Raw genomic sequence first — 7,891 nt, forward strand, 5'->3', positions numbered from 1 at the left:
CAAAAAATCGGCCTGGGGCCGAGTTGGTCCCCAGCCGCCGGCCTCAGGGCCGTCCCCAGACGCGTTCAATAAAATTAAAAAATATAGCAAAGTTCAAAGTTCGGCGAGGTTCAGCATATATTACATTTAAAAAGCGGGTTTTTACTACATAATATATATAATTAAAAAAAGAACTGGCTAAAAGCGGAGTAGTCGCCGTCGTCGTCGTCGTCGTCCGGCTCCTCCTTGACGCGGCCGTCCCCGGTGGACCCCTGACCGGCGTCGCCTATGCGGGCTGGTGGCGGCGGCCCGGCGTCGTCGTCGCTGTCCTCGATGACGACGATTCCTCCTTCATCGCGGCCCCGGCGGCGCCGCGCGAATCGCCGTAGGGCGGCGCACTGGCGCTCCCTCACCATCTTCAGGGAGTCCGCGCGCGCCCATTCTAGGGCTGCGTCGTCGTCGAGCTCGACGTCGCCGCCGTGCTCCGTCTTCACCGCGGGGAGGCCCGGCTCCGTCTTGGGCTTGACGAAGCGCGGAGGAGCCGACGAGGGGGCACGCCGGCCGCCCACATTGATGACGATGCCGGCGCTGCGAGTGCGCCGGCCGAGCGGCGTCTCCGCCGCGGGCTCAGCCCTGACGCCGAGCAGCGCCGGAGCGCCGGACGAGTGTGAGGAAGAGCGGGAGGAGGAGGAAGAAGAGGAGGCGCCGAACCTCCTGGGCAACCATTGCCCGTCGCGTCAGCGGTGAGCCGTGGCCGTGGCGGCCGCCCTCGCCGGGGGGTATGCCAACAGCGGGTCGTTGCTGCCCTCGAGGTACGTCAGAACGCCCTCGAGGGTGCGGCCGGGGACACCCCACCACAGGTGGCGTCCCTCGCTGTTCTTCGGTCCGCCCACCACCGGCGCGCCGTTGATGGCCGCCATCCTCTGCTGCTGCCGGCGCTGGAAGTACGTCGTCCACGCCGCTATGTTGTCGGCGGCGTACTCGGGGAGGGCGAGCTGGGCGTCGGTGAGGGAGGCGCGCACAACGTCGACCTCGTCGGCGAAGTAGCCCAGTTTCGCCATGGTGTCGGGCAACGGGGGAATGGGCACTCCCCGGTTGCTGAGTCTCCACCCCGTTGGCCCGGCGCGCATGTACGGCGGCGCCGGGATGTTCGCCTGGAACAGGAGTCAAGACTCCTGTTCGCGGAGCGAGCGGCGGCCGAAGCCGTTGGCCGCGGCCTCGTCTCTGGGGAATCGCTCGGCCATCGGGAGAGGGAGGGAGGAGAGGGAGGGCTCGGCGGCGGTGCTCGGGAGAGGTAGATGGCGGGCTAGGGCTGGTGTTGCTGGTGTGGCCAGAGGCGAGGGAGGCCACCGGCTTATATAGCGGCGCCGCCCTGTGTGTACGCGTGTGAGGGAGGGGAGGCGTCGGCGCGCCGCCCCGTGACGCGGCGCCCGTGAGGAATCAATGGTAAGGCTGACCGGCGGCAGCCTTGCCATTGATTCCCCGCGGGAAACCGAGGCGTTCGGGGACGAAGACGCGCGGAGTCGTTGACGCGGCGGGCCCGCGACTCTTTCGCGCCAAAACCGCTCGCCCCGGCGCCCCCGAGTGCCCCCCAGTGTGCCGGGTTCGGCCTGGGTCCGCCGGCGCTAAATCGGCCCAGGCCAGCGAAAATCGGGCTCCTGGGGACGCGACTGGGCCGATTTTTCTGTGCCGGCGCGAAAAAAACGCCCGGGGCGGCTTTTCTGGGGGCGCGGCTGAAGATGCTCTAACACCCACACAACGTTAGGTGCTTAGGTAACTCTTCACCCAAATGGCAACTGCTTCAAAATTCATGCAAACGGATAAAACAATATCAAGTGCGTGTGGACGTGTTGATAAGTGCCACATGTGTGAGCGTTATCACTTGGGTATATTTTAGCTTCAGGGTCGTCGGTGGGCCTGTGCGAGCTGTGCGCCCGCACAGGGCCCCCCAATTTTAGGGGCCCCCATTTTGGGCCGAGCTTTTATTGGATCCTAAAGCTTCCTCAATCGGGCCCTATTGGCCTGTTCTCTGCTGGCGCTCCGAATTTTGGGCCTCGAACTCTAATCGATCGATGGACTTCTTTTTTGATCGATTGAAGGACCTCTTTCCAGCCAATCGTCTACGATTCTGTTATCTGCTGCAGTCGTTCCTCTTTCCAGCCAATCGTTTACGATTCTGTTGCTTGGCGGCTCAACGAATCACTTCAGGCAGCCGCACGGATCCGCGGCAGCCGGCAAACCCCATATCATTTGCCACGCAGCGGCTTTGCCCTAGGTAGCCAACGCCACAAGGTTGAAGGCTTGAAGCAGTAGGTGGCCGAGCAGGCGAGCACCAAGGCATCGATCAATTTACCACTTCATCAGGTACGCTTAAGCCAAAAGCATAGATTGAATAATTTTCTAGTGCTTCATGACCCCAATCAGGGCATCACAGATCAGCTTAATTTAGGTTGTTTTTTCTACTGAATAATTATATCAATGTGTCTATATATTTATCTTGGTAAACACTGTATATTAAATAATTACATTTTCTTATTTCTTAATTTCGGCAAACACTATATTGAATAATTTTATATTAATATTGTTAGTTTCATATTTTTGCACATATGCATCAGTCTAGTACTATATTCACTACTTTTGTCGGGTTGATATTTCATATATTTTGCACTACTGTACGAGATAACTCATATTCAAATTTATATGATTAACTGAATATATACTTTAAAATTTAGGGCCCCATTTTATATATCGCACCGGGCCCCCGAATTTCTGGAGACGGCCCTGTTTAGCTCATGAACATTTTGAATTTTTACCAACATTTTCTCAGATCCATGTATTATATTTTTAATGTAGTGAATGCTTTTTCATGAAACGTGAAAAAATTGGAACATCAATTCCCCTGTTCTTCTTAGTACAAATTTTGTTAATCAATTGCGTAGAAAACAAACCTTCAAAGAGAAAAACTTGGTAGCACGCACTCAGGAGTCCAGGCTCAGCCTGTTGCACTTGCACGCTCCGAGCGCCCTTGCCACTGTGTGCTTATACGGCCGCCGGTGACACTGTGTGCCGCTCCACTGAGCTCTCCGCGCTAGCTGGTTACAGGATCGGGAACGACAGCAGTCTTCGGAGTAGACGCCATGAAGGCGTCGTGCATTGGTCGGACTCGACCGCGCCCAGGAGATCAGCGTTGATACGCATCTGAAGATAGCTATCCCAATCTTCCTTCGTTAGGATTCTTATTTGACATGTTATCTGTTCGGTTTAAATAGCAGAAAACTATGCCGACCCCAAGATCTATTAGAGATCTTATTTGGCGTGTATATATATCTGCCTTGTATAGACGCAGGGAATCTCTCATTGTCGCCGTTCTTCCATCGGAGTGCAAATCTAAGAGACGACAAGAATGTCAGAGCTTCGCGATCTTCCCGCTGACCTTGCAGCGGGGTCTGACAAAAGGTCATATGTGATCAAGGTAGACGGCTATTCAAGAGTCAAGGGGATGATCGGGCATGGCGACAAAGTGAAATCTGCCCCTTTCAGTGTTGGAGGCTACGACTGGGTTTTGTGGTTCTACCCAAACGGCAGCGACATCACACATTATGAAGCCGGTTATGTATCTGTTTTTCTGGCTCTTGATTCTGGTTTTGCCACGGACGTGAGGGCGAAATTTAGAATTAGTTTGCTTGACAAGAATGGAGAACCAGACATTACAAGAAGCAAGACCAATCCCGAACGCATCTTCTCTAGCAAAGGTTCATTCAAGGGTTTCCGTGATTTTATCGGCAGAGCTTATCTTGAGAATCCAAGGAATCTAAGCAACGACAGTGTCAGCATCATGTGCCATGTTACTGTCGTGAAGAATATCCACAAAGGTAATCGGTCTGGCTTGATTCCTCCAAGAAACTTGCAGCAACATCTTGGAGACCTACTGAAGAGCATGGATGGAGCCGACGTGACCTTTCATGTCGGCGGGGAGAGTTTCTTGGCTCATAGGGCCGTGCTCGCCGCTCGGTCATCCGTATTCAAAGCTGGCGGTCCGATTGAAATTAGTGACATGGAAAGTGACGTGTTCAAAGCCTTGCTCCACTTCATATACACAGACGAGTATGAGCCTGTTCCTGAGATGACCGATGGATGTGAAGCACGGAGAGAAGCGGTGATGGCTGGCCATCTACTTGTTGCAGCAGACAGGTACAATATCGAGGGGCTGAAGCTGATATGCGAAGAGAGGGTGTGCAACCTCATCAACCCTGACATCCTTCCAATTTGGAGGCGATGATGAGCATCTCAAGAATAGCTGCCCATCAGTTCTCAAGGAGCTGGCTGCTAGCTTCCTGCCCGCCGAACTGAAAGCGGCCAAAGATATTATCATGACAATTTAGTATTGTGGCTAGTCATCGTTGCATCTAATCTAATTTAGTATCTATGGTCTTACCTATTTATCTATGTTGATTGCATGTACTATCTAGATCCAATTTAGCAATCAGAATGCGAATTGATTGGTGATTCCTGTGTCTTGTATTTGCTGGCATGCATGACTAGTGTCGAACTGAATTTCTTGTGCTTGCTGCAGTTTTCTTTATGGTTTGTAAGGACTTCTAAGTTTCTGCAGTTTCTGTTTTTCCCATGGTTAATGTGGAATTGGCAAGGCTTTTTTATAGACTGAAATTTTCATCGTCTACCTTGCTTATAACAAAGATATCTTCTTAGTGATTCCAAGAATATATTTTTTGCCATTATTACTTTGCAATACGCGAAAAAACCTTGAATATTATTTCCCAATCAATCCCGAGGCTTCAGTTTGTTTGTCAATACAGGAACATGCATACTTCTTGCACCTGCAGCCTGAATTTCTATTTCCGTGATCACTCGTCGCTGACTTTACGGCGTCCAAACTCATGTAATCGTCGGTAACGAAAAGCATGCAAGAGTCACAACAGATAAATCATACCTGATCTTATGTTCGTTTTGCGTTCTGCCATTCCTGCTATATACTCCCTCCGTCCCAAAATAAATAACTCAAGTTTATACTAGCTCTAGTATAAAGTTAATATAAACTTGAGTCACTTATTTTAAAATGGAGGGAGTATATCACTATCGGAATTAAAAATTATGCCGACGGCACGCAGCCGTAGGCATAGGCCCGAAAGCCGGCATACGCCGTCTTCAACGTTTTTGTCGGCATAGATCTGTTAGTCCGTCGGTATATAAATGTGATTTAGACGTTCCAAAAAAAAGTGATTTAGACCAAAAGATAGGGTGCGTAGAAAACCAGCACCCGCCAGATAGTATTCTCCGCTGATTTAAGCACATTGTCACACAGCTCAGACACAAAGCTATGCATGGAGGTTCTAGCAATTTTAGTAGCCTAGTTGCTCACCGTTTTCTAAGCATGCAGCAGCTTATACCTGATTGCTCGACCATGTTGGAAACTTGGAACACAAATGCTTCAAAGGAAATATAAGGTGTACATCTATGTTATTTGGATTTATTTTGATCATGTGTTTGTTGTTTTGTTCAAAGTACATCATTACGTGATACAAAATTCACGTGATACAAAAGTCATATTGTTGGACTCAAATTTAAAACATTTCTTAGTGGTATTGATTGTGTATCAGTAACACACATGGAGCTTTATTTTTTCACCACATCATTACCTCACTCTTCAAAAATATCGATAAAATAGAAAACTCACGGATGAGCATGGCCAATTTCTTGTGATCAATCACCTCACTATTGGGATCAAAACGGAGCAGAAGCGCAAGAAACCAAGTGTCCCACTTACCGGTTTTGCCTCTGTTTTTTAATTTATGTAACTTGTCAAATAAAATGAAGAAAAGTTGTTGTATTTGTGCTCTATTTCATCTTTACCGGGACAAATTTACAGTTCTCTGCGCATTTTAATCTGTAGTGTTCAATTATTATTGGTCAGTATTGAATCACCAGATTGTGTACATAGTTTAGTTTACTCAATGATCCATATTATTTAAATTCTCACTACTAGGAAAAGGCCTACTAGTGGCGCACCAGTTTTGCCTACTAATGGCGCACTATGGTGCGCCACTAGTATTTTTTACTAATGGCGCACCACGCCGTGCGTCATTAGTATAGACCATCATGCGCCATTAGTATCTGGCATACTAATGGTGCATTGTGGGGTGATGCACCATTAGTATGAATATTAAGTTTTTTTTTACTTTTCTGAATTTTGCACAGGTTACAAAATATATTATTGGAAAGAATATAGACAGCACCCCACGGCAAGAGCAGATTCATCGAATACAATAGAAGATTAGTCTCCGAATACAATTCATCATATTAGTCTCCGAATTCAAAAGACCGAACAAAGATAGAACATTATAAGTCTCGAGACCGCGAGTAGCGAGTTTGTCGGAAGTAATACTAATCCTAACAAGTCCTACTAATCATCATCATACAACTTCTACTCGTTATTAATAACAAGTCATACGATCATCATCTTGATAGTCATCGAACCAACCCTACTTAATTGTTCTTAGCACATGATCATCAGTATTAGGCAGGACCTAAATACCCTATTTAAGGTAAAATAGCATAAAACAATATAGACCCTGACTCTCCATTATGGAGAATGGAGAACAACCTGTTTCCAATTCTTGCGCTTCACTTCCTTTTGCTTCCAAGAACCTCCTTATGACTGTCCATACATTTTTTCCATCCTTTGATTTTCATGTCTCCACTTCTTTTAGAAATCTCGTATGGACAGTTAAGATTCGTAGGATGACCTGGCTATATGTTCAAAACATTAAGACTACCTTTCTGATACATCAAATGAGGCACACAATTCTCTGTGATTATCTGTTGAAAAACATAGTAATAACTTCATAGTTAACAATGATGTACTAGTTTTAGAAGTATGCAAAAGATGCACGGATGTCGTAATAGTAAAAATCTTACCAGGGTATCTCCATGATAGTTACCGTAGTTGAACACATGCACTAATGGCACGTATTTACCATAATGTTGAGGAGCAGTACAAAATCCGACCAGATGATTTTTCTCCTTGTAAGTTGTTAATTCGGAGCCATCGGTGTATTGGGTTTTGTCTACCATCTCCCGCACAACAATAAAAATAAGCTGTCAACTATTTTGAAATAAACAATATAAATTAGCTAATAACTATGTTTGAAAAACCCACATAGCGGTAGAACTGGAGGCGTATCAACAAGGACCCAAATGTCCATATTGTCTTGGTCGATGTCAGGATTACCAAGATCCATGCTGATAAGCATACCCTCATCAAAACCATACATCTTGCAAAATGCTTCCCAATTTTTGCAACCAAAATGGGTTACGCTCTCAGAATTATACAGATTTACTTCAAAGTCCACATCGTGATGAGTCCTTAGGTGAATTTTCTTTGTTTTAGAAATTTCATGGTCTTCAAAATCCATCCTCTTCAAGACATAGCGTCTTGCATGGCATGGGATAAGCTATACTTGAATTGTAAAAGATGAAAATTACACATTGAAATAGTTGAAGTCATGCTTAATTATGAAAAAAACAATTGTCGTCGTTGTGTACCGTTTCAACTTCGAAGGTCTCCTCGAGCTTAATGCTGAAGCGCCGATCATCGTCCAGGTGAGGCCTGTCGCACAGACCTCGATCGTCGTGGCACCAGCCGCACTCCCCCGGGAGACTTTCGTCGTCCGATGACGACATTTCCTACGTTCATAATTCAAAACTACATCATCTCTTGACATTAGTAATAACTATGAGTTGATATCACACTTCTATATGTATAACACAAGAGGCAGTTGATCCTACTTAATTAAGTACTAAGATACCCAGGCTCATGCATTAGTCGCAAGTACCCCATATGTCCTATTTTAGCAAAGTCATGCTAAAATTCACGGAAAATTTCAGCATGACC

General features: G+C 47.0%; 1 pseudogene; it reads left to right on the forward strand.

The window, feature by feature from the left end:
- Window positions 1–2,113: 2,113 nt before the first annotated feature.
- Window positions 2,114–4,582, forward strand: LOC125555346 (annotated as a pseudogene).
- Window positions 4,583–7,891: the final 3,309 nt, after the last annotated feature.

Source organism: Triticum urartu, chromosome 1 (genome assembly GCF_003073215.2).
Source record: "Triticum urartu cultivar G1812 chromosome 1, Tu2.1, whole genome shotgun sequence".
NCBI classification, from domain to species: Eukaryota; Viridiplantae; Streptophyta; class Magnoliopsida; order Poales; family Poaceae; genus Triticum; species Triticum urartu.